This window comes from Podarcis vaucheri, assembly GCF_965113315.1.
Source record: "Podarcis vaucheri genome assembly, chromosome: 15".
Taxonomy (NCBI): Eukaryota; Metazoa; Chordata; class Lepidosauria; order Squamata; family Lacertidae; genus Podarcis; species Podarcis vaucheri.
This window is the reverse complement of record NC_138753.1, coordinates 14,109,794-14,135,485: the sequence shown is the minus strand read 5'-3', so window position 1 is coordinate 14,135,485 and position 25,692 is coordinate 14,109,794. Positions and strand designations below refer to the sequence as shown.

Genomic DNA, 25,692 nt, shown 5'->3' with positions numbered 1-25,692 from the left:
GCATTGCTTCCAGCAGTAAAACCAGACTTGGTGCCCCAGTGTGTACTAAAAGACAGTTTAGAACAGGGTTTCCCAAACTCGGGTTGCCAGCTGTTTTTGGACTACAACTCCCATCATCCATAGCTAGCAGGGCCAGTGGTCAGGGATGATGGGAATTGTAGTCCAAAAACAGCTGGCGACCCAAGTTTGAGAGACCCTGATTTGGAAGTGCAACAAATAAATGCAACCAGGATGCCCTCCCACTAGCCTTTTCTCACTGTTCCTCCCCCCCCCTTTTGGAAAAACTATAAATTGAGAAAATGCACAACATACACCTACGAAAATATGGCAATATGGAAAAACTTCTGTACCGACCAAACGTCGATTTCCAAAGAGGTTCTCTTTGATTCCTGCGGTTTGTTTGGCATTTCCCTTTTTAACATTGCCCTTTGCCCTTTCCCTGTAGAATACTTTCGGAGCGGCTTTCAAAGCCAACGGCGCCGAGTGCAATAAACCGAGAAGCTCTCAGACTCTTCTCCAGAATCCAGCGTGATTCCCCCCCCCTTTCTCCTGCGCCTCCCGCTCTTCTCCTCTAGGGGGCTCTGTGGATCGGGGAGGAGGCCGTCCCTTCTTGCACCAAGCCAGGGCCGGCTCTATGGCACGGAGCTGTCCAGCACTTCAGGAGGCGAAGCTCAGTAGTGGAGGATGCTGCAAAGAGGGAGCCCGCAAGAGCCTTGAGGGGAGCTGGGTGCGCTCGGGAGCGGAGACGGTGGGCTTTGGGGAGGGTGCAAGAACAGGGTGGGGTGTCCCAGGGCTGGTTGGCCCAGGGCTGGCGGGCCCAGGGAGCCAGGAGGACTGAGCTCCAGCGGAACCAAGGAGAACGAGGCTGGCAAGAGCGAGGCCAAACCCCATCTGCAGTTATTGGCACGGACACAAGATTGCGCTTCCTTCTCCAGCAAGGTAGAGAAAGGAGATGTGGGGCAGGGGGGGGGATCCTGGCTGGGGGTTGGGGGGCTGAAGGTGTACGCTCTGCCTGCGTCTGCTGGGGAAGTGGGAGCAAGGAGGGGGGGACAATTACAGATCGCAAAGGCTTGTTAGAAGACACAGCCGTTTTGGTGTCAGCGTCTGGGGCGGAGGGAGGGAGGCAGAGCTCGCAGGAGGTATCTTGGCTGCAGTCCCATCTGCTGTGTGCTTGATATTTCTTTGCAAAGAGCAGGTGGGGAGGGGGGGGGAGGCACCATGCAAGGGCTGGGGGTGGGGAGGATTGTCCGCCGTTGTGTCTCCCGGGAGGGGAAGGCTTAGAAAAGGCTGGCCTCTCCCAACAACCCTGTTCTCCTGCATGCGTTGGAAAACAAATAAGCAAGGCTGGACGGGATGAGACTCTGGTTGAGGTTGGGTCGATGCAAAGGGAGGCGGGGTGTGTGTGTGTGTGCCATGCCTCTCCCCAACAACACACGCCCAAGACCTCAGTTTTCTAGGATAGAAAAGGGGGAGCAATACTCACAGAGAGAGGGGGGAGGGGGATAGGGAGACAGATGGAGGGGACACTGAACTACAGTAATTTGACAGCTCTCCTTCAGAGGCTGCTGGGGAAAAGGACAGACACTGGTCTTCTCCTTGACTAGCTGAGCTTAGTTGTCTAGGGACACGAATAGTGGATGCTGGGATGTCAGAGGCAAAAGAGTCGCTTTGGTTCCCTCCCTCTCCCCCAAAAAATGTTGGGTCTTTTTTCCCCAAACGGGTTTTTTTCTCTAGGTTTGCAGCCAGGAGCAAACGAGGGGAAAGTTTTCCAGGGGAGAGAAATGCCGTTCTTAAAGGAGAGGAGATGGAAGGGTTTCCTCGGGGGTCTCTCAGATGTCCTCCAAGCTCAGGGGGAGATATCTCATCGATGCAATTTTGACCCAAGGTAGCTGGGAGAAGAAGTTTGCTCAATTTGAGGATGGTGTGCAACCTCTGAATTATTCATCGTGGAGGGCTTGGAAGGATTCCCAGGAAATTCTGAGCTGTAAATTTGAAGGGGCGTTGCTGGGAGGGCGGTGGGTTTCAGTTGGCATTAGATCACTGGAAGAACTGCTCTTCTGATAATAGGGATGTGCCTGCTTTTTTGGTGGAGGTGGGGGAGGTGTGTATGCCTATATCTATATTTATATATCTGGGCATGTGGAGATTTGCACAGTAAATCAAAGTTTTGTGTATTGAATGTGAGTTGACATACAAGAATATGGAGAGGAGAGGGAACCCTCACAAACTTCATCAACATTTAAGGAAGCAGTCAAGGGTTTTGTATGAAATTATTCTTAATAATAATTATAATAACAATAATAGCTATTATCCAACATTTATCTTACGCTTGACATTTTTAAAGTGCTGTGCATATGAAAAAAGGTGAACAGTCCCCACGCACTGGCTCACAACCTAATAGACATGACACAAAAGGAAAAAAGGAATGAGGAGGGAAGAGGAATGCAAGCACTGGGACATCTGCTCCTTCACTAGCTGGAGATGAGGCCAGACTGCTTCTTGCTTTGACCTGGAGTTCTTCCTGGGGGATCATGGTGGGGGTTCAGCCTCTCAGTGGCCCTGGTTGGTGCTGGAGGACAGTCTGCTTCCTTTCTGCTTTGGAGCCCCAGGACAATTGACAGTTGAAATGGAGTCTTCTGCTCCCCCTAGGAGGTAGGGAGGAAGTAAAGTTACTGCTGCTGCTTCTTTGGCCAATGGATGGGGCCATGCAGGGGATAAATCTTTTCCAGGGCCCCTGATGCCCTGGCCAAGGGCAGAAGGGACAATGTGCTGCTCCCCTTTGTTTTTGTTGTCCTGGGGCATCAAATAATTACAGGAACAATGCCGTGGCAACAGCGCAGCATAATTATACCCAAATAGAGGATAAGCCTGTGAATGTACCGTAAACGTTAGCTAAATGGAGCCTTCATGGACACAGGCACTGTACCTTGGAGTCCCAGGTGTCAGGGGCAAATAATCAAGGTACAGTCCTTACCTTCATGCCTGCCTGAGGGTACTCAGGGTCACCTGGCTGGCTGATAGAGAGAAGTTACAATGGTCCAATGCATATCTGAAGTTGCCTTGTTGCCCTTGGTGTGGGTCTGGAGGCTACAGCTGCTGCAGAATGAAGTAGCTTGGTTGCTTGTGGGGCAAGCTCCCACCAGTATATAGCACCTTGCTTGTGGGATGTGCATGGGCCGCCAGTCTGCTACTGGGCCAGATTCAAAGTGTCATTACTAAAACACAAGTCTCCCTACTGCTCAGAACCAGGTGATTTAAGAGGTCACCTCCTCCTTTAAACACATAGTAGGTCACTGCAGAGGAGTTTCTCCTGTGAGTTCCAAAGATCTCAGAATCCTTCTCTGCAGGACCTCAGAGCAGGGCCTTCAAGGTGGCTGCCCCTGTTTCTATGGAACAACATTCCTGACAACATACAACAGGCAGCCACTATCTGTATTTTCCAGAAATGGTGGAAGACCCCTTTATTCTCATGGCCTTTCCTGGCTGCATAAGAAGGTGTTTACCATAAGTGCCCACTTGTTGGGGTTTTAGTCTTAGAATCATAAAAGTGTAGAGTTGGAAGGGTCCCTGAGGATCATCTAGTCCAGCCCCCTGCAATGCACGAATATGCAGCTGTTGGGGATCGAACCTGCAACCTTGGCGTGATCAGCACCACGCTCTAACCAACTGAGCTATCCAGGCTTGCTTTGAGCATATTGGTTGTTTTTGTGTGTTTAATGGTTTTAATTATCTTATGCATAAATCGCCTTGATATGGTGGTTTAGAAGGTGATATAATAAGAAAAGAATCATCAAGTTGTAGTAGAGCTGGAAGGGACACCAAGGGTCATCTAGTCCAACCCCCTGCAATGCAGGAATTTCAATTTCTGCAGGAATCCCATTATCATCATAACAGTGATGGTGTCCCACCGTTACATCAACTCACCCAGGATTGTCAACTCCAGCAACTGGCATGTTTGGAACTTTGAGAAAGTGCCGTAGGTGCCAGTCACCAAAGAGGGGTGTGTGTGGCACAACGCAAAACGGGTGCCACTTCGGGAAAGAGTGGGGAAAGAGGCAGGGCCGCAAAATGATGCCCTGCCAATCAGCCGCCTCACCAATTGCGTGTGGGGAGCCCATCTCCTCCCTTGCTGACGGAGAGATGCTCTTTCCACATCTCATCTGTTCAAAACAGAAGGGAGAGAGGGTGCCCAGTCCTGGCATCCAGTGAAACGTGGGCATGTTTGAGGAGCTGTGTTCAAGGTAGGAGGGACCAAGCCAATGCACACAGGAACTGAGCAGGAAGAAGGACCTCCTGGATGAGGCCAATGCTCCATCTGGTGCCGCATTCTGCTATCACGGTGGCCAAGCCTGTGGGAAACTTCCAAGCAGAATCTGAGCACAAGAGCCCTATTCCCTCCTGTGGTTTCCAGCGACTGGCATTCAGGAGCAGTACTACTTCCAACTATGGAGGCAGAGCGTAGTGATTGTGGCTGGTAGCCACTGAGAGCAAAGTGTCTCCTTCGCATTACGGCTTTTGGAGGGGTTGTTTATCTTTTGCAGGTGCACAGTGGTGACCACGAGCCCTGGTCTGCCCTGGCTGGCAGTGGCTCTCCAAGGTTTAATGTTGCTGGAGATCCTCTTTTGATGGATCGAACCCAGCCAGGGGGCACCTGCTTAGCCAATGAGCTCTTGCATCTCTTCATTTCATTTCTGAATCGCATCGCATAAAGGATCCCAAAGCCATTTAGCAATAAGAAACCTACAGAAAAACAATTTTGAGTCCGGCACAGATCTAAGTCAAAGACCGTTATGTGTTTTGCAAAAGTGCAGTTCAAGTGTCCAGAATGCTTCCTAGGCATGGCCTGAATAATCCTCACAACAGCCCAGCAATGTAGGCCCACACCCATACTCCAACCAATCTCTTTCCTGGGCAGAGGTCTTCCCCCTTCCACCCCTGTGTAGCAGTTGCTCCAGCTGTTTATAATTTCTTGCAAGGCTTTAAGCATGTAGCATTCCTGAGGGCTTTTTTTGTGGGTGGGTGTGGCCTCACTTGTAGCAGGGCTCACTTGCTCGAGCCATTCCAAATCACTTAGGTTGTGACTCACCCAAACTGTACACCCATCTGCCTGGAGTGTGCTTCCAGGGGTGAAGTCAAACCACTGGGTTAGCAGCCTCAAAGTGACTTTCCTGGGGCGCAAGCATGGGCAGTGTGTATGGACGTCTTGGGCTGCTCAGGCAACAAGACCCCCCTCTCAGCCTCGCTGATGTGGTCCAAAGGAAAGCAGAACCATGCATTTGGCAGCAGTTTGGCTGCAGGAGTTGCCAGGAAGAGGTATACAGCCACCTTAGGGACTCCAGATTTGCGTAGGGTTTACTCCTTAGTCTTTTCTCCTCCTGAAAATATCCCGCAAGGCAGTGAGGTTTAGAATCAGTTTTCCTTCTCCTAGATGGGCTGCCTTCCCAGGTTGATGAGCCCCATCTGCCCCTCACGTCCCTCTACAGCACAGGCAAAAACCGCCTTTTTGACTCATGGACCCACGATTGGTCTCATCTGCTCAATCTGCCAGAGCCTGTCTTCACAAACAGAGGAAGTCCCTAACTCACAGAGGGTTTGAGACCCATTGGCTACCTTCATTTGGTTTAGCTGGCCAGTCAAAGTCGTTCCCAGGGTGTGGCCTCTGTTACATGCTGAGAGCTTCTAGCAGCCACAGGTGAGAGCTGAGTGAAGGGTGGGGACCAAAGGTGAACAAACTCTCCCAGAAGGGGTACGGCGTGTTCCCCACCAGAGGTACTAGGTAAAGGTAAAGGGACCCCTGACCATTAGGTCCAGTCGTGGCTGACTCTGGGGTTGCGGTGCTCATCTCGCTTTACTGGCCGAGGGAGCCGGCGTACAGCTTCCGGGTCATGTGGCCAGCATGACTAAGCCGCTTCTGGCGAACCAGAGCAGAGCACGGAAACGCCGTTTACCTTCCCACCAGAGTGGTACCTATTTATCTACTTGCACTTCATGCTTTCGAACTGCTAGGTTGGCAGGAGCAGGGACCGAACAACAGGAGCTCACCCCATTGCGGGGATTCGAATCGCCAACCTTCTGATCGGCAAGCCCTAGGCTCTGTGGTTTAACCAGGTACCAGAGATACTACCCCTCCTCTAACACCCCATACAGCCCTAGAGAGATATAATACTATACCATTTTTGTAGTGTGATGCTCTGGAGCTCTGCTTTCAGGGTATGTCTAATGGGGGGACGTATTAAATTATTGTTGATATTCTCACCATGATTACAGCTATATTCCACCCATCCTCCAAATGACCCCCATTTTAATTCACATCAGTCCTGCAAAGTAGGCTAGGTGGCAAGATGAGAGTAATGGGCTTCATGGTGGCTGAGGAGGGAATCTGACATTTGATCTGCCCTCCCCAGCCTTGATTACTCCAGTCTAGCTAGAAAGCTGAACCACCCATAGATGAAGCTGCCACTGAGGTTAGCGATTTGTTAAATATGCCCTCACTTCCCAGGCCAGAGGCGAGGGATGCTTTTCAATTCGACCACCACATTCCTCCCAGGGTGGGAGGTGGAAAATGGGGGGGGGCACTTTTCACCTAGGCAAAAACATGTAAGGAGCGGACAAAGAAGGGCCAGTGAGGGGTGTGGCTTAGGGGAAAGGGTGTGGCCTAGAAAGTGGGTGTGGCTCGGGCAGAGTGGGCATGGCCCAAGTAGTCGGCATGGCCTGGGGAGATTTCTGAGTGCCGGACAGATCAGCCAAGAGGGTCACATTTGGCCTGAGATTCGCTGTCACTGTCCTGTGACTCATATATTGGGATGTCTTGTGCTAAATCCTGCTCGTGGGTTTCCCACTGGCTGGCTACTGTGAGAAAAGGATGCTAGTCTGGACCATTGGCCTGGTGCACAGCTGGCTCTTCTGGGAGCTGTAGTTTGTTAAGAATGCTTAGAGACAGAAGAAGAAGAAGAAGAAGAAGAAGAAGAAGAAGAAGAAGAAGAAGAAGAGCAACAACAACAACAACAACAACAACAACTACACCCTGCCCATCTGGCTGGGTTTCCCCTCCCAGAACTATAATTCCCAAGGTAGTTTAACACTCAGTCCCTCTTTACAATGAACTCTGGGGACCCATAGCAAACTACAGCTCCCATAATTCCTTGAGGGAGGATATGACTTTTAAAAGTGATACCACAGTGCTTTTATTGCATGGTGTGAAGGCGGCCTATGTCTTCCTGATAACTGTTTTATACATGGAGCTTAGACACCCTTTTATTATTAGAATCGTAGAATTGTAGAGTTGGAAGGGACCCCCCCAAAGGTCATCTAGTCCAACCCCCTGCAATGCAGGAATCCCAACTAGATCATACCTGACAAGCGGCCATCCAACCTCTGCTTAAAAACCTCCAAGGAAGGAGAGTCCACAACGCCCTGAGGGAGTCTGTTTCACTGCTGAACAGCGCCTACTGTCGGAAAGTTTTTCCTGATGCTTAGATGGAATCTCCTTTCTTGTAACTTGGTTAGAGTCCTACCCTCCAGAGCAGGAGAAAACCAGCTTGCTCCCTCTTCCATGTGACAGCCCTTCAGATACTTGAAGAAGGCTATCATATCTCCTCCCAGTCTCCTCTTTTCCAGGCTAAACATACCCAGCTCCTTCAAGCGCTCTTCGTAAGCCTTGGTTTCCAGACCCTTGATCATCTTTGATTGCCCTTCTCTGCACACCTTGCAGCTTGTCAACGCCCATCTTATAAAACTATATTATTAATATAGTTATAACACTTTGTCAACAAAACAAATTAAATGCTCTATTGGGGGAGGGCAAGTTACAGGAAGAGAGGGACGTAGTTGCATGGGGCATGAAACCCTCTCAGGACTTCCTCACCTTTGGTCCTGCTCACAGTTGCTGTGGAGGAAACCACTGGGGTGTTTTAGGGCCATCCAGTGAAGGTGAAAGTCAGAAGACGTGAGCCTCAAGCCTCTCTGCCTGGCCCTTGGAACTGTCCCTGTCTATGCTCCTCAATGACCTTGCCTTGCACTCTCCTTGAGTGTTTTTCCTTGGCTGGGATGTGTCCTTGAACCCTGATCTTGGTTTTACGGGCATGAAAGAAACTAGCCGACTTTGGATAGGCAAAATTGGCACCCCTTGATGGACCCATTTTTGCCTCTGAGAACAGAACGCAGCCCTCAAAACGTTGCCCAGACCAGCATTTAGCCCTCAGGTAAAAAATAAAAATGTTCAGGTTTCTTTTGGCTAAGGAAGAAAAACAATCTCCATATATACATGTTGTCTGGCAGTTTCCCAGCTTTCATACTGGAGGAGGTCATTTTAAGGAGAGAAGCTAAACAAGGCAGAGGGTACTTTAGGTGTATTGGTGTGTTGGCGTGAGTGTTTGCAGAGCTATAGATATATTCTTTCCTCCCTTTCCATCCCTCCCCCCACCTCGCACTGCTGTCACCATTCTCTGGACAGGTGGCACACCAACTTACATAATCCTATCAGCCCAGGAATAGCTGCTTCTCTTATATAACTGTGATCAATGAGAGACAAGACGGGACGGAAAGCCGTCAGACAGAAAATAAGCCAGGTGGGTCAGAGGAAATGCAAGGCATCTCCATGCTGGCCGCAGCTGCAGATTCACGCAGCACAGGGTTAAACTATGGAACTCAGTGCTACTGGATGCACCTATGTTCTTGTTATGCATACATATTGGGGAGGGGAGAACCTTTGGGCCAGATGTGGCTCCTCAACCTTTGCTATGGATGTCCTCAGGGCACACACCACTTACCAGCTGTGTCTACCCAAGTGCTTTTGGCTGCCAATAATGTGTCCTTGAATTGTGATTGCGGAAGGGTCATAGTTCAGTGGTAGAGCACCTGCCTTGCATACAGAATGTCCCAGGTTCAATCCCCTGTGGCATCTCCAGGTAGGGCTGCCTAAAAACCTTGAGGGATGCTGCCAGTCAGTGTAGACAATACTGAGTTAGATGGACTGAAGGTCTGGCTCGGTATAGGGTTGTTTAACGATGTATGAGAGTGCCTTTTGCTTGTACAGATGAGAAGATCTATCCTTTTTGGTTTTGTCCTTTTGGAGGAAATTCATTCCTCCACCTTATGCAACAATTTGCGGTTATCTTTTTTTGGAAGAAAAAAAAAAGAAAACACCATCGTGAAAATTCATCAGCAAGTTTCTCCTAAAAACACATTTATTTATGCAGATTTGACTAATTTGCACATTTTTGCAAACAGTTCCTCCTAATGTAAAATATATTTCTGCATGTTATTTCCCCCCCCCCCCGCCCCCAATGCATGCAGTTTTGGCAGGGGAACAACATTTGCAAAATTCGGATAGGTGTAGATTTCAAGGGAAAGTTGTGATTCAGTTCTCAGATTGTTTTGGAAAGCGTGAATTTGATGGATGCGTCTTTCAGTGCGAATTGAATCACATTTCTGTTCTATCAGTGTTCTTTACGGCATGAATGTGGCCTTGGATGACATTCCCATCCGTGTTCGTATGGGGAATACCCTCAGAGAAGAAAAAAGAGATCTAGGTCCAACTATGCAATGAACCCCTTTAAAAGTTTCCACTCATGATAGGACTCCCACATCACTAGGGATCGAGGGATCAGCTTTCCACATTCCCAGATCAGTTTGCAATTTCTTTAGGGTTGAAAAGATTACATGAAAACCCACCAGTTTTTGCATGAGAATTTTCCCCAACTGAACACATGTTCCTGTGCAACTTTGCACCCATTTCTGCAAAGCAGCTTTCTCTCACAGGATGCATTTGGGTCTGTTATTATTATTTTTTGCTAATATGTGCATTTATCGAAACACACTTTGCCCCAGTCAATGCACGTTTGTACATCTCACTTGGTTGGAGAACTGCATTGCAAATTTCGAAGAAGTGTGGGTTTCAAAGGACAGTTGCATTTTGGTTGCTGCATTGCTTTGGAATGTGCAGATGTGGGAGGTTTGATTTGAAAGGTGAACTGAATCAGATCTCTCTCTCTCTCCCACCCTTACGGTGTCACCGCCAGCGGAGCTGGCGCTCTGTCCCAAACCCGCTTTTAACACTGCGGCTGGCACAACCAACCCCCGCTGTTTGCTAGGAATTATGATGCTTAAAGGGAGAACGACAGGGGAAGAGAAGCAGAGAGAAAGAAAGAGAGCTGGACCTTGATGCCAGGAGAGCCAAAATGTTTTTTCTAGCCATTGCAGCCCTGTCAGCACATTCCTGCCAAGAGATGAGATTTACTGAAGCTGTTTACCTGGCGCTCTGCTGACTCCTGAGACTTAAGAATGTTAGAACAGAAGAAGAGCTTGCTGGGTGAGGCCAATAGCCCATCTGCTCCAGCATCCTGTTCTTCCAGTGGCCAAGAAGATGACAGTAAGAGCTGTTCGACAGTGGAATTTGCTGCCAAGGAGTGTGGTGGAGTCTCCTACTTTGGAGGTCTTTAAACAGAGGCTTGACAACCATATGTCAGGAGTGCTCTGATGGTGTTTCCTGCTTGGCAGGGGGTTGGACTCGATGGCCCTTGTGGTCTCTTCCAACTCTATGATTCTATGATTCTAAGATGCTCCAGTGGGAAACCCACAAGCAGGAATTGAGCAACAAGAGCACTCTCCCCTCCTGTGGTTTCAAGCCTCTGGTATTGAGATGCATTGCTGCCTTCAACCATGAAGGCAGAGCACAGCCAGCAGGGCTAGTTGTTGTTGTTTAGTCATTTAGTCGTGTCCGACTCTTCGTGACCCCATGGACCAGAACACGCCAGGCTCTCCTGTCTTCCACTGCCTCCCGCAGTTTGGTCAAACTCAGGCTGGTAGCTTCGAGAACACTCTCCAACCATCTCATCCTCTGTCGTCCCCTTCTCCTTGTGCCCTCCATCTTTCCCAAGATCAGGGTCTTTTCCAGGGAGTCTTCTCTTCTCATGAGGTGGCCAAAGTATTGGAGCCTCAGCTTCAGGATCTGTCCTTCCAGTGAGCACTCAGGGCTGATTTCCTTAAGAATGGAGAGGTTTGATCTTCTTGCAGTCCATGGGACTCTCAAGAGTCTCCTCCAGCACCATAATTCAAAAGCCTCAATTCTTCGGTGATCAGCCTTCTTTATGGTTCAGCTCTCACTTCCATACATCACTACTGGGAAAACCATGGCTTTTACTATGGCGAAGGGGCTTGCGTAACTCAGAGAAGCTATGAACTATGCTGAGCAGGGCACCCAAGATGGACAGGTCATAGTGGAGAGTTTTGACCAAATGTGATCCAGCTGGAGGAGGAACCGGCAAGCCACTCCAGTATCCCTGCCAAGAAAACTCCATGGACAAAGACAACAAGCATGGCTAGTAGCCATCTATAATAATAATAATAATAATAATAATAATAATAATAATAATAATAATAATAATTTATTTATTTATTTATACCCCACCCTCCCCGGCCAGAGCCGGGCTCAGGGCAGCTAACACCAATAAAACCACAGTAAAAACATAATGGGGAGGAAAGGGGGGACCAATTTCAAATGCAGGTTAAAATGCAATTTAAAATGCAGCCTCATTTTAAAGTAGCTGATAAATCAAGGCCATAAGGAGAGGGAAACATAAGGATCAGATCAAGTCCAAACCAAAGGCCAGGTGGAACAGCTCTGTCTTGCAGGCCCTGCGGAAAGATGTCGAGTCCCACAGGGCCCTAGTCTCTTGTGACAGAGTGTTCCACCACGTCGGGGCCAGTGCTGAAAAGGCCCTGGCCCTAGTTGAAACCAATCTAACCTCCTTGAGGCTTGGGACCTCCAAAGTGTTGTTATTTGTGGATCTTAAGGTCCTCCGCGGGGCATACCAGGAGAGGCGGCCCCGTAGGTATAAGGTATAAGCCTTGATCCTCCACGAATTTGTCCAATCCCCTTTTAAAGCTATCAGTGTTGGTGGCCACTGCTGCCTCTTGTGGGAGTGGGTTCCATAGCATTAACCTGGCACTGCATTAAAAAGTCCTTCCTTATATCTGTCCCAAATCTTCCAGCATTTATCTTTCTTGGATGTCCATAAGCTGGTCTGACTCAGCATAAGACAAGGTCATCTTTTCTTATGAGAGACTAGGGCTGCATTCACATGGCAGCTTATTCCGCCCCCCCTGACATTTCTCTCTACCTGTTAATCTCCACATCAGGGGAGCCCCAAGGTTCAGTCCCTGGCATCTCCAGGTATGCTCCCATCTGGGGTGGGCGGAAGAAAAACACGGAGAGCTGCTGTCGCTCAGTACGGACAATTCTGAGCTAGATGGACCAGTGCTGCAACTCTATATAAGGCAGCTTCCCTATGTAGGTTATGGAGGAAATTTGGTGCCACCTGGCAATCCAGACTTGGATTATCACATTGCTGCCTGCCTGGCACTCTGTATTTTCATGTTTCGCAGATGGAGGACTGCTCTTGTTTTTGCTCAGCATGTATCATGTGTGCTCACTGGCCTGCAATTCCAAGGGATGAGAAGTGGCTTAAAAATGGAGATAAACAATAGAAAATAAATTTAGAATGTGTGAACGTCAGAATGACCCGCTGGGTTGGGTCAGCTGGGTTGGCCTACGCAGTCCAGCATCCTGTTATACAGCATCCTGTTATCCTGTTATACAGTGGCCAGCCTGTGAAAAGCCTGCAGGCAGGATCCGAGCACAAAAGCCCTCTCCCCACCTGTGGTTTCCAGCATCTGGGATACAGAAGCAACCATGGAGGCAGAGCCATTGATAGGCTTTTCCTCCATAAATTTGTCTAATCCTCTTTCCAGGTTGGTGGCCATCGCTGCTCCTTGTGAAAGGGACTTTCTCATCATTACCCATCTTTGTGGGAGATGTCGGAGATTAAACTGGGAGCTTTTTGGGTGCTCTACCCCTGAGCGATGCCCCATTTTATATGTGAGCATTTGAAGGTGCCTTCTGCTGAGCCAGACCGATGAGCTATGTAGCCCAGGGCTGTCCTACGGCAGGGAAACTGTGGAACTCATTGCTGTAGGTTGTTTCTGGAAAGGCTTCCACACACATGTGTTAACCCCACCCACCCACCATGGTCTAGCTTCAACTGCGATTACCCGAAGGGAGCCTCCACTTGTATACATTATCAGACCCTCCAAGTGTCCCTCTTTTCCAGGGACAGTCCCATTGGCCATAATGGTTCAGAGTGGAAACTCCATGGGGTAAATTAGGAGCTGCAGATAGAACTGGATGATTTACAGTGGGCCAGTTTGCTTTCTGAGTCCTACTTTGCTGACATAAGCTAAGAAATGCTTCCTTCCCTAAATTAGGCTGCTGAAACAAAGGGGTTTTTTGAGGGGAGGGGGTTTTTGTGCGAAGGGTCTTTGAGCACAGTACTGATCTTCAATCCCTACGCTGAGCATGTTCTGACAGGCACCCTTGCTCCTTCATTTTTAGCATATATCCGCCCTCCTGAGATCCTCAGGGTCTAGAAAAAATAAAATAAAAATAAATTCTGCAAACCTGAAGTCTGCCTGCCCTTGGTGCACAGTATATCTCTGATCCCCAGATGTTTTAAATAAGGTGGTTGACTCTCCTGCATTGGAGGGTCTGAAGCAGGGGTTGGCTGGCTTTCTTTAGCTGTGATTTCTCCAATGCCAGGGGCTGGACTAGATGGCTCTGGGGACCCCTCCCAACTCCACAATTCTAAGCAACAAGGGCAGGTGCTGGTGCTGGTGTTAAAGCCCTTTTCATAAACCTCCTAAAAGCATCCCACTGACCACTGTTAACAGAAGGAGTATGAGAGCAAACATGGCCACTGTTTGCTCCAGCAACGTGATCCCTACATTCTGCAGTCAATGGCTGATATGCAGCCAGGTTACCATGGGGAGAGGCAGGCACCGTGTTTGCAGGATTCCCCTGGGGGACTCTCACAAGTGAGTGTCAGGGTCTGTTTACTAGCATCTGTTTGGCAAGCGACAGAGGGCTTGCACCTGGGCGGCGGCAGCGGGGGGGGGGGGAGCAGCGAGCCACGTCGCTTCTCCAAAGGGCTCATGGGCATGCCACTTTAAATAATGAATATGCGTAATAATTTGTTGCACTGTATATTTTAAATGAGGGTGTTTTACTGTCCTGATGGATTTGCTGTTTTGTGTTTTAATTACGCATTGATTATAAATTTTGTAAATAGAATTATAAAACCCACTTAGAAGCCACTTTGGCATAGATCTGTCGGTGTTACAGGTGTCACAAAATACCTGTTCTGCATTTGTAAGAAATCATTTTTTTAGTGTGCACTTTGGAACGCCTTGCTTCTTGACACAAGGTATTCACGGTATTTTTGTCAGTTCCTGCTAAAAGCATTTTCATTTAGAATGCTGATGTTTTATTTTTAGTTTAGTTTATTACTCTTTTCAATTGTTTTTACAAATACTGCTTTATTGTTTTTTTAAATTGCTGTGAGGTTTTCCACAATCAAGCGGTATATATTTTTTATGAAATAAGTAGGTAGGTAGCTAGGTAGATAAGCCACATATAAAACAACAATAATGCTTATTATTTATTAATTAAGCTTAATAATCTATTTTATAAACAAAAGTATCTCAAAGTGACTTACAACAGCAAACAAACAAACAAAGACATAGACATACATTTAAACCAGCATAAAATAGAACAAAGGAAAAGCGAAAAGATGATCCTATTTTTAGGATCCACCCGCTTAAGGAGGCAACAGATAACCAAGAGCCAAAAGTTTGAAGGAAAAGAAATGTTTTTGCCGGGCACCTGAAGATATGTAATGATGGTGCCAGGCAAATCTCCCAGGGGAGAGCATTCAACCGGTGGGGAGCCACCACTGAAAAGGCCCGCCCTCGTGTTGCGACCCTCCAGATCTCCTATGGAGGGTAACACAGAGAAGGGTCTCAGATGACAATCTCAGGGTCTGGGCTAGTTCTTATGGAGAGAGGCGGTCCTTGAGCTATTGGGGCCCTGAGCATTGACAACAGAAGTAGGCTATTCCTGTCCATCATGGTGATAATTTCACAGTGGTTTCACACTTAATGTGGACAGATCACTAGGATTAAAGTGGTAGGTGGGTGTGAATCCACCATTCAGTCACTCTAACAACCAAACTTCTGAATTGACACTCACAGTAAAGCAAAGACCAGGAACCTGTGCCCCCCCCAGATGTTGTTGGACTCAGCCCCACCTGCAATCCCCAAAGGTCAAGGTACAATGGGAGTTATAGTCCAACAACATCTGGAAGGTCACAGGTGCTCCTCCACACCTGGAATGAAGGGGGTTTAAAGCACCATCTCTGCAAGAAATCTTCCTGATTTACAGGTTGGAGTTGCATCCACTTCGTGTGGTGTAGTGGTTAGAGTGTTGGACTAGGACCTGGGAGACCAGGGTTCAAATCCCCACTCAGCCATGATGCTCACTGGATGACCTTGGGGGCCAGTCACTGCCTCTCAGCCTAGCCTAACTCAGAGGGTTATTGCAAGAATTAAATGTGGAGGGAGAGAATTAAGTATATCACTTTGAGCTCCCTGTGAGACTGGGGTGGGATATAAACGCAATAAGTAAATAAATATACTTCATTTTTAATGTTTTTATTACTTTCCGTTAACAATACAGGCAGTGTAGGGAATAGATATTTTCTTAATGCTATAAAATATGAGCATGGGCATGGAATCGGGAAGAAATTTAAAACAGCATCAGAAAGGAAAAGGAAAAATCATGACCAACTGAGAAAACTGTGGTGCCAAAGAAAACCAAGATAACAGCAGCAGCAGCAGCAGCAGCAACAACAAGAATGACAACAACAACAACCTGCCCATCAACTCAAGGTTTCAGTAGCTGGGTATGAAATAGCGAGAGGCTTATGACCTCATGCTTTGCTGCTGTTGTCTCATTCCAGATAGAATCCACAGGAACAACTAGAAAAGCCAAGTGAGGGTCCAGGCAGGCGAGCAGCACCATGGACAGCTCCAAGTGGAGCTATAAATGAATGTTGCTCCAGCAAAGATCCAGATTCAATTGTGGGCTTAAATTGACTGGGTCCCATGCCATCTGAGGAAGGGAGTGCACTCTGCGATGGAGTGCACCCCACCGCTTGCCTCCACTCTCGCCCTGCCTTGAGATCTTCGCTGCCACCAGATAGGAGATTAATTATCTTCCAGGCTGCTGCTTATCAAACAACCTCCAAGTATTCCCTGGGGTCTCTCTGTTGCTTCTGTAGGTGGCATGGTTGAAGGCTATAGCCACAAGGCTGTTTGCATTAAACTGAGACCACACAGGTTTATGAAAGAGGAATTGATTTACTAAGGAGGGAGGGAGAGAATATGGAATATGAAACATGCAAAAAGTTACAAATGTTTGAAACCATCACCCCTTGCTCTTTCTGTCTTTCTGCTACTTTCCCTCCCTCTATCAACCCTCTTCTCTTTATTACTTCCTGGCCCCCTTTCTCTCTGTTTCTCTCTTTCTGCGCTACCCCTTCCTCCTTCTGTGCTGTCCCCATGAAATTATCCTAGATCCACATGAAATTGGGGCAAGAGTCAACATGGCTCTAGGGCCACTCTAGGGAGGGAGCTGAACCCTGAAAAATGACAAGAAAGTAACTACTATTATGTGGTGTGGTGTTGTTTTTTAAAAAATGGCATTAATAAAAGACAAGAATACGGATGTAAGTAGAACAAGGATTCACCAAGGGATATCACTTCTGAGGAAAATCAGGACTGTCCCTAATAAATCGGGTCAACCATAGCTTCAATGTTTCTCCCCCTATCTGAGAAGTCACACCTGCCAAAATTCTCTCTTTTATTCAGATATTTGACAGTTCCCTCTCTCTCTCTCTCTCTCTCTCTCTCTCTCTCTCTCTCTCTCTCATTTTGCAGCTGGTCAGGCTCAATTCTAAAACAAAAAACAAAGAACCACCCAAAATGAAAACGTGGTTCACTTACAATAAGCAGTTAAATGCCATGGGAGGGTGGTGTGGTGTGATGTTGGGGTAGCATATGCTAAGTTCTGACATTCAGCGGATTTTAATAACTACTGGTTGGGTGGGGGCAGCATCAAAACACTCGGGGGGGGAGAGATATCGTAAGCTGGGATTTAGCGCATCGCTGGAAATAATATAAGAAGGATTTTAGGTGGAATTATAAATGGCTGGGGGGTATTATATAAAAAGTGAGGGACATCTACCGCTGGGCACTTCTCTGTTATTCAGTGTTTCGAGAGCACTTAAATATGTATAAGATGCTTGGGAAATAAGAAGTAATCACCCCTCATCCAGGACTCCTCGTTGGTGGTAGACATGGCGGAGAGTCTTATCTGGACCATTTATTTAAAAAATGAACTTCCCAGGCAAAAAGTGGGTCAGAATGAAGTTCTCTTCTTCTTTTTGCACATCTGCAAATTTTGGGATTTGGTTTTCAGCTGGAAAGAAAAGCAACCCCAAGATGCATACAAAGAACTATGGCTGTGCTCTGTCTCCACAGTCCAGGGCAGCAATGTTTGTGGGCACCAGCTGCTGGAAACAACAGGAGGGGAAGATGCTCTTGTGTTCGGGTCCTGCCTGTGGGTTTCTCACGGGCATCTGGCTGGCCACCGTGAGAACAAGAAGCAGGATTAGATGGGTCATTCGCCTGATCCAGCTACCAGACTCTTCTTATGTATGTGATGCGTAGCTTAGGATAGCAAGTTTTTTTGGGGGGGATGCATATTTTAGGGTACAATGGAGACAAAAATGAGTATTTTGTGGAAGAGACACGTTCCTAAACAATTCAGATGTCTGTGTGGATTTTACAAATAAAATAAGATAAAATGAATTTTTTCCAGGTGGATACAGAAATGGAGCAGGCTTATGACAGAGCATGTACAAAATTGATGGAGGTCAGAAATAGATGGATCTGCCCATCCTTTGTCGGTGGAGGCCTGTAGCTCACAGGAATCCATCCATAGACATCCAGATGCCTTTGAGAAGGTGATTCTGAGATGCCTACTATCTGTGGACATTAAGGTTCCTGGTACCTTCCTCCACTTATAAGGAGCAGGTTCAAAAGGAGCAAGCAGCTTCCTCTGGAGATCATGTTCCTCTCCCTGATTTTGCAAATGGACATCAGAAGCTGTCTTATATCAAGTCAGACCATTGGTCCATCTAGCTCAATAGTGTTGGCACTGACTGGCAGCAGTTTTCCAGGATTTGGGGCAGGGGTCTTTCCCAGCCCTACCTGAAGACTCTAGGGATTGAACTAGATACTGAACTGTGGTGCTTCCATTAAAAGTAACGTAAGTCGCTGGTCTTCATGGTTCTGATTTAAACCAGAACATAAATTGCATAGGAAGCTGCCTTACATTGAATCAGACCTTTTTGGCTTCCTCTAGCTCTGTACTGCCTACACCAGGCATGGCCAAACTTGGCCCTCCAGCTGTTTTGGGACTACAACTCCCATCATCCCTATCTAACAGGACCAGTAGTCAGGAATGATGGGAAATGTAGTCCCAAAACAGCTGGGGGGGTAAGTTTGGCCATACCTGGTCTACACTGTTTAACCTCTAGCCCTATGTGGAGATGCTGGGGATTGAATCGGGGGCTGGAGGCTGTATGATGCATTAGATGCACGCACTTTTATTATTATTGAGGTTGTAGTTTCATTTCATTTCATACCTGGCCTGCGCCTTGAGGTCTTTCATCTTGCAAGGTTCTCATAGGGATATCATGGGGAGGGGGAGAAGTGAGTACAGTCTTACCTTGGTTCTCACACTTAATCCATTCTGAGAGTCTGTTTGACTTCCAAAACCGTTCGAAAACCAAGGTGCAGCTTCCGATTGGCTGCGGGAGCTTCCTGAACTCAAGAGGAACGTTTCTGAAAAATGTTCACAAACCGGGACACTTACTTCTGGGTTTGCGGCGTTCGGGAGCTGATTTGTTTGACAACTAAGCTGTTCAGGAATCAAGGTACCACTGTACACCACCACCTTGAGCTCCTTGAAGAATAGATGGGATATAAATTTATGGAAGGACACACACCCCTTTTGGGATTCCTGCAAAGGTCACACACACCGAAGTGACATTTGCTTGCCCTGGTTTGAGGTGCTGTGTGTGGTGGGGAAGATGGCAAAGTATGCCATTAGAAACTCAAAGTTCCAGGGCTCCCATGACATCTCTGCAAATTTAAAGCTGCTTCAGATGAGTCTAAGAGGCGGCTCATTCTGTTCCTCTTCCTTTTCCACCCATCCACCCTCCCAAACTCTGACTAATGGGAATGTCAGGGCATGGAGGGAGAGGAGGAATTGCATCTCCTATTAGATTGATTGGCGCCCATCACTGGTTGCTAAGCAACCTGGTTGCGGGTTCACCCGGCTGTCTCCAAATGGGCTTAGGAGCCAGGCTGAGGGGCATGAATTGTGGGTATATATATATACACAGAGAGAGAGAGAGAGAGAGGAAGATGAACAAACGCACACAGGAGGATGCTTTCCCTGGTCCAGCAATGAGGCAGTTGCTAAGCAACAGGACTCCTTCCTGACTTTCCTTCCGCAGAATCCACAAGCATATATTTTTGGAAACAGTGGGGGGGGGATATTATATAATTGAGGTGGGAGGAGGAAGTTAATTTAAACCACATCTGTTGGCCGTAGATTTGGCAAGAAGTCCAGGTCCAGGTCAGCAGAGTCCTCCATAGGCAGTTCCAAGGGAGATCTTACTTGGGATGCTGTCTAAACTCTGTTGAGAGGAGTAAAGAGGTTAAATCCCCTGCTCAGAGTGGGGTCACCAATATGTGCCCCAACTAATCTGCCTGGTTTTTTATTATTATTTAATTCTAGCCTCTCTCTCCTTGTTCCAGCTGTGCATCTCCATTAACAAAAGTACAACATGGGTTTCCCTTTCATCATCAGCTTTGAAAAGGGTGGCATGTTTGTTTTTGAGGATAATTTTGACATCATAACAGGCTGTGGATGTGCTCTGGTGCTGCGGAAGCACTACAACACCACTTTAAACAGTTATGGCTTCCCCCAAATAAACTTGGGTGGCTGAGAGTTGCTAGGAGACCCCTACAGAGATACAATTCCCATACTGATTTAACAGTCAATGCCCTTTCCCAGGGAACTCTGAGAATTGTCATTCTGTGAGGAGAAAATGGGAGTCTCCTTACGACTCTCAGTACCCTTAACAAACTACATTAGAGGGAAGTGAGTATAAAAATGAATATATTGGACAAAATAACACAGAGAGAAAAAGCATTATATCAGAGAATAATGCTGGCAGAAATGTGTACATTAGTCAAAACTACATATAACAATGTTGTTTATTAAGGGAAACTTTGCACCAAAGTGCTGATGGATTTTCATGAGGATTATTGTAATGAAAATTCACAAATTGCTGTGGGAAATTGAATTTAAGAATGGGAAAAATGAGAAACAGGGAGTTGAAATTGACCCTTTTATCCATCTATGTGGATGAAGAATGACTATTAAACTGGTGGTAAATGTGTGCTAGGGGACCTCTCCACTCCTTAGTGGATGAATATATAACTCATTGACTTTTCTTGCAATGCTTGAAAAAGGATCCTTTTGCATACAGGTATATCACTTTCTTTGCGTCCAAGATCTCTTCGGCCACAGCTTGCAAAGGGAATCTCATTTGCTCGATGTAGGAAGCACACCGATGTGGGGTGGCTGTTGTGGAGGGAGGCAGCCAATGAAACCTTCAAGTAGCTTATCTCCCCATTGCCACACAGAGGGATCCACCAGCATTTTCCGGATTTAGACACACTTAGGTCAGTGCTAAATTGGCAGCAGAGCAGAAAGGCATTTGCAAATCCAGAGGGAAAGGTCAGGCACGACATCAGCAGCAGTGGGGCGGGAGAATGCGGTTGGGTTAACCCAGAAATGTGAACTACACAGGCTCTGGAGCATGCTGCAAAGGAGGTCAGAATGAAGGAAGGGGAAGACACATCTGCCTACACACACACATACAGAGAGAGAGAGAGAGAACATTGCACCCTCCAGCATTTGGCAGATGAAAATGGGGACATGCTTCTCATTCTTTCCATTTCTGATGTTCAGGCTGTGCGTGCCATTCATTTTGTAACCAGAATGACACCACCCAAGTTCAAGAGATGGGAAATCCTTCAGGGACCCCCCACAATAGCCCAAAAGAGGAGGAGCATGAGTGGATCCAGCTGGACTACTGTGGACAGTTCTGATCACCTCGGAAAGGACATTTCAGAGTTGGAAAAGGTTCAGAAAAGGGCCACCAAAATAATCAAGGCAATGGAGTGACCTCCCCCTATGAGGAAAGGTTGCAGGGCTTTTTGTTGAGAGAAAAGGCAAGTAAGAGGTGTCATGATAGAAGTTTATAAAATTAGGCATGGCATGGAGAAAGTGGACAGAGGACAGTTTTTCTGCCCCTCTCATAACACTCGAACACATGGACATGCCATGAAGCTGAATGCTGGGAGATTCAGGACAGGGGAAAAACCATCCTTCATCAGGCAGCACATCATTAAACTATGGAACTCACTTCTGCAGGAGGCAGTGTTGGCCCCCAACCTGGACGGCTTTGAAAAAGGATTAGACAAATTCATGGAGGAGAAGGAGGCCGTCAATGGCTACTAGCCCTGTTGGCTAGTCTCTGCCTCAACAGTTGGAGGCAGTAATGCTGGAAACCATTGGAGGGGAGAGCGCCCTTGTGCTTGGGTCCTGCTTGCTGGTTTCCCAGCAGAGGCATCTGGTTGGCTGCTGTGAGAACAGGATGCTGGACTAAGTGGGTCATTGGCCTGATCCAAGAGGCTCTTATGTACTGGTATAGGCACAAGTTGCCAAGTGGGAGCTCTCCGTGGTGCTGAAACAACCAACCTGCCTCACCCTGTGAACTTTTGCACTGGACCAGAGCAGGACAGTTAAGTCTGGGTTCTCTCTGGCTGTATAGATTGCATCCAATCATGGCAAAACCTACCGGATTGCCTAGCCCCATATATGCCCACACAACCACTTTGATCGGCAGAAAGAGCACTTCTTCAGATCATTGCTACTGAATGTACATTCTGCTGCAAGCCACTGCTAACTGTGGCTCCCAGACGTGTGTGCATGTAGATCCCACATTTTTTCATACACAGACTATGTCACACTTGACAGTTCCAAGTACACACTTAGCGTGTACACGCCCCTCCCCAAACACAGAAGAAACAGTCTGAGAAACTGAAGCTCCCTCCAAACATGTGAATTGACCTCCAGCGTCTGAAAGAGGGCAGAACTGTGATTTACCCCATTAGTTGCCTTTGAGGACGAGGCAGCTCAAGATGGATCAGCGCCACGCTTATTAAAAGAGCTGCATGAATGATTAATAACTCTCCGGAAAGCGAGATGTTGTCCAGACAAAGCTGTGCCTTTCAGCTGAGATACAGCCTCGCCTCAGCTGGATATCTGAGACGCTGCCTCGTCTGCCCTCGCCGGAGCATCGCCATCCTCTGGCTCTTCTCTAACTGTGCCACTTCCAGCTGGAGTGGCATTGTGTGGGCCCACATACTGTTCTTTTAAGCGACGGTAGGGGACCCCTTTTCAGCCAGAGGGCCACATGTGCTCAGGGGCCAACTTTATAGGGACAACATGCGGGTGGTGAGCAAGGTCACAGGTAGGGCAGGGTGAGAGAGGAAGGCAGGTGCATCACAGAGTGGTTTGCCATGCCACTTTGTGAAGCACCTCTCCCTTCCATTAAACAGTCCACCTGGCCACCTGACACCCATGTTGCTCACTCACCAGCCTGCCATCATGCTGCAGTTTTCATGGCCCCCTGTTGGCAGTGGGGCAAACTGCAGTGTGACAACAGCCTTACATTCTTATGTATATAGGAATAGATAGAGATAGATACGTACTTTAACCTATTGTAAATTGCTTCAAGCTCTCCAGATAGTAATACTTAGTTTACTTAATTATTAAATTTATATGCCAAGTTGTTTCTCCACCTGTTTTTGCCTTGGCCCTGCCCACCATTGCCTCTGGCCTCTTCCACCCCTGCACCAAGGTATGATTCTTACCTATGTGCTGTGAAAATCATCTGCCAAATTTTCAAGGTCATAATTCTCCATGGATGATTTCTCAACTGAATTTTTGAGACCAAGGGAATGCTAGCAGCCACCTGGGAAATTCTGGATCCCACTCCCCTTTTTGGTGGCCACCAAAAACAGAGACCTGTACCTAGAGTAGACCTGTTGAAATTTATGAATGTGACTAACTTAAATCAATTAATTCCAGTAGTTCCAAGTATTTATTTATTTCATAAAATTTATACACTGCTTGGTTTAAGAAATCCACACACCTCAAAGCGGTTTACAGAGAGAATAAAGCAATATAATTATGAGTAAAAACTGTTAAAAACAACTAATTGCCCCATTCAAAAAATAAAACTGGTGATAAACTAAGAACAGATTCTCAGCGGGCTTGTTTAAGCAAATCTGTTTTTAGCAAGTAACAAAAAGAGTACAGAGAAGGTGCCTTCACAGTATCTTTTTTTAAAATGATATTTATTACTTTTTCAACATTTTCAACACAACACTACAAACAAAAAAGAAAAGAGAAAAAACAATACAAATACAATACAAAAACACTACATGGACTAACAAAACAAAGCAAAAACCAACAAAAACAATTTAAAAACACCTCAAACATTTTCAATATCTTATATTTCATTCACTTATTTCCAGCGACCTCCTCACACCTCCCTTTTTGTATTCCACTTCTATTAATTGTTTCAGCAATTCCTTTCCATCTTATTCTGTTTTCTATCCTATAATTATCTTAACACATTCTTGCCTTATTTTTCCTTTAATTTTCTATTAATCTATTTATACTTAATTCCTTATGACATTTCTACTAAAGCCATGTAACTTCATTCCAACATTTTTCTAACATTCCTTAGTTTTACAATATTTCTATAAATAGTCTTTAAACTTTTTCCAATCTTCTTCCACCGACTCTTCTCCCTGGTCTCGGTTCTTGCCAGTCATTTCCGCCAATTCCATATAGTCCATCAACTTCGTCTGCCGTTGTCCAACACTTCAGTGTTTTCAAGAAGCAGCCATTCTCTCAACCAGCAAAAAGCAGATGGTTCACAACGAAATTTAAAGGTCTGGCAGGGCAGGTCCACCTCCTTCTTTGGCATCCATCAATATCTTAAGTTTTACTTGAGGCTTCCTGCCCTGCCAAACAACTCTAAAAACATCCCTCTGCCACCTCCTGAAACAATCCATCCCATCCAAACTTGCAATGTTTGAAACAAAAGCAACATCCCCAGCAACACAGCAGCCCTCATCCCCACCACAGTAACTCGGCCCAACAGTAACTACTTCTGATTTGTCCATATTTCCAAATCCCCCTTCTCTTCAATCCAACATCCTTCACAGTTATCCTTAAACAGGTTCACATTTTTGGCGGTCATACTAACCCCCAAATACCTCTCTTTCTCAACCGATGTTAGTCCTGTCGCCTTCTGAAACTCTGTCAAGCTTTCCTTTTCCAGTTCAGATAGGGCTCTTGTCCTCAAATTCATCTGTTGTCTTTGTATGGATGGGACTCTCCTCTCCAGTTGTATTGCTTTAGATTCAGCAGCAAGGGTTTTTTCCCTGACTTCATCTGCAGTTTGCCGTATCAGAGTAAATTCCTGTGTCAGTTTCTGGGTGGTTTCTGAATTGGTATTCACCTTTTGTCCCAAGTTATTTAAACTTTCTACGATTAAGTCAATTTCAATATTTGCAGCATCCATTTTCACATTTATCGCGTCTGTTTTCTTGTGAAGTTGTTCCAGCGAATCGTTTATTTTCAATAATGCAGCCACTAAGGCCTCTTCTGTCGACATCCCACCTGTTTTTTTCCTTTCCGTTTGCCATAACACTTAAAAGATTCAAGGTCAATTCCAAAGTCTCACACTTTTTTATCTTGCAGCTGGAAATTCCCCTAGCCCAGCTCCTGTAAAGTAACCAATTTCAAAAGCTTCCACTAGGGGAAAACAGTTTCTATTTGTATCGGTCAGTATGTCCTCTTTTAAACACAGTTTCAATAATCCAAAGTTAGTTTCAATTTTCAGTTACTTTCCTCCTTTTTTAAAAACAACAACTGGAGACAGTAGAAACAATGTATTCTCTTGTTTAGCTACCTGTCAATGAACGTTCTAAATGCTGTCAATGGACGTTCCAAAAAACATCAATCCTGCTAGCAGCCCGTTTCCAGGGTCAGAGCGGCGGTATTTTAACTCTCTTAACTCTCTCCTACAGGCATATTCAGTCCACCACTTCCCCCCCCTCTTCTCCTGTCTCCAAAAGGGGGGGGGTTAGTTCTTTACAGATGGAAATTTAGTCTTTTACAAAAGGCTTTCCAAGACTTTAGCTTGCAGCCTCCTTGCTTCAGTTTATCTACAAAAGGGGGAGGCGGACTTCCTGTATTGAACCTCCCCGTTTCGATGCCAGATTAAACGTTTAAAAATCAAATTCTTCCCAATTCAGCTCTACTCACGGGTAATTACTTTAGAGTCAAATTGTCCACAGGAAAAAGTCAGTGCTCTCCGACAACAGCTATGCGGCTTCGCTCCGTGGAAGAAGCAGACGATTCGAAGCACCGCGCCACTCACCCCACATCGCTCCGGATCCCCGAAACCGGGTTTCCCCATGAGTAGTGGAGGCGCAAAAGGTGCCCGCCGAATCCCACATTCACAGGCTTCTCCCGCCTGTGATTTTTACGGGTCTCCGCCTTTGCTGTGGCGG

The 25,692-nt window shown here is 46.7% G+C and overlaps 1 protein-coding gene across 4 annotated transcripts in view; it reads left to right on the top strand.

Annotated features, from left to right (window-relative positions):
* The first annotated feature begins 614 nt into the window (after positions 1-614).
* The window catches only part of SRRM3 (serine/arginine repetitive matrix 3), a 95,681-nt gene continuing 70,603 nt past the window's right edge, over positions 615-25,692 (top strand). For all 4 annotated transcript variants that reach the window (XM_082201494.1, XM_082201496.1, XM_082201493.1 and 1 more), the window contains exon 1: positions 615-939. The gene's annotated coding sequence lies outside the window, so the exon portion shown is untranslated. The remainder of the gene's footprint in view (positions 940-25,692) is intronic.